The sequence below is a fragment of the Rhagoletis zephyria genome, unplaced genomic scaffold (assembly GCF_001687245.7).
Source record: "Rhagoletis zephyria isolate East Lansing unplaced genomic scaffold, Rhagoletis_zephyria_1.1 Rzeph_scaffold_00142, whole genome shotgun sequence".
Taxonomy (NCBI): domain Eukaryota; kingdom Metazoa; phylum Arthropoda; class Insecta; order Diptera; family Tephritidae; genus Rhagoletis; species Rhagoletis zephyria.
Window position 1 is genome coordinate 9,768 of NW_016157226.1, and position 1,669 is coordinate 11,436.

General features: G+C 41.2%; 1 pseudogene; it reads left to right on the forward strand.

Annotated features, from left to right (window-relative positions):
• The first annotated feature begins 280 nt into the window (after positions 1–280).
• Positions 281–1,178, forward strand: LOC108381859 (succinate-semialdehyde dehydrogenase, mitochondrial pseudogene; annotated as a pseudogene).
• Positions 1,179–1,669: the final 491 nt, after the last annotated feature.

Consider the following 1,669-nt stretch of genomic DNA (forward strand, 5'->3'; position numbering starts at 1 on the left):
TAAAGCGGGAGCTGTGCATATCAGGTCCTTTCGTTGAAAATCGAAATTCCTCATTCACCCGCATATCTGCACGGTCTCAATTACCCAGCTGCTTGGGGAAATCTAGTCGTATTACGACAGTTAACTAAGCGGGTATAGCATAATGAAGGACTTCAAGGGCGTAGGTAGACTATTTCCGGATAGGTAACCATTGAGTAACCATATATTAGTTCTATTTGAAAGGTGTATGTATGTCCTTCTAAATGATACGATACCTGGTCCATATATATAACAACCACTACCTAATTCACTACCTTTTCACACCCTAGGCTGCACTGTCGTCATCAAGCCTTCCGAGGCGACTCCACTTACAAGTCTAGCGCTCGCCAATCTTTCCGAGCTGGCGTGCATACCACCAGGCGTTTTTAATGTTGTCACCTCCAACAATGCACCACCTATCGGCGAAATTTTTTGCAAGAGTCCACTGGTCAGCGGTATTTCGTTTATTGGCTCTACTAATATAGGCAAACAACTCTTTCGTCAGGCGGCCGGCGCGTTGAAACGTGTCTCGTTGGAGCTTGGCGGCAATGCACCATTCATAGTCTTTGAATCAGCTGACATAGCTGAAGCGGTTGAGGGCGCAATTATTTCCAGGCTTCGAAACTCCGGCCAGACGTGTGTCTCTTCGAATCGGTTCTACGTGCAAGCCTGCCTCTATGACACGTTCGTGGCACAACTGAAAGCCGAAGTGGAGGCGCTCAAAATCGGTGTCGGCCACGAAGAGGGTATGCGAATTGGTCCGCTAATCAATGCGGTGCAGCTTAAGTGAATTGAGGCGTTTATAAAGGATGCACGCCAGCGAAATGCGAAGGTTTTGTGCGATGGCAAACGTTTGCAAAATAATTATGCGGGCAAAGTTCGAGACGGAGGACGATGTTGTGTGTCGGGTAAATAAAACGCTGCATGGCTTGGCGGCCTACTTTTACAGCCAGAACGTACAGCAAGTATTTAGGGTTGCGCGACGACTCGAAGTCGGCATGGTAGGGGTAAATGTAGGGCTGATGTCGCAAGCGGAAGCGCCATTCGGGGGCATTAAGGAGTCGAGTATTGGACATGAGGGTAGTCACCATGGCATCGATGAGTTCACGGAGTTGAAATATATTTGCTTGGATGGATTGAAGTACGACGAGTACGACTGAGCCAACGTAGGGAAAAAGAGACTCATTTAAAAAAAAAATATATATATGGAAGGCAAAAAATATTCCACGGCACCATTTCGCCCAGATACAAGTTAAGCTACTTCGGTTGTTTTTTTGGTTTAGTTTTTAATTGTTTTGAAATCACTTTATTACTAATTTTACATAGTTACCCTAAAATAATATATATGTATACATATGAACTTGTATATTATACTTAAATACATACAATTTTCTTTTGTTTCATTTATCAATTCTTTATTATTATACTTTTTCTTAAATGGCTCCTTGTGCTTGTTTAATTGTTATCATTTTTTGCTTACATATTATTCGTAATTTTACATACCACTTAGTGTCTACAGCTATATACTTTTTCTCTTTTCATTCCTATATATGTAAGTCTACTGGGGTTTTTACAATTTTTCTTTCTTTTTCAATTCAGAATTTGTTTGCATTTTTTTAATTCACAATTCACAAATTTTTGTTATTTTTTT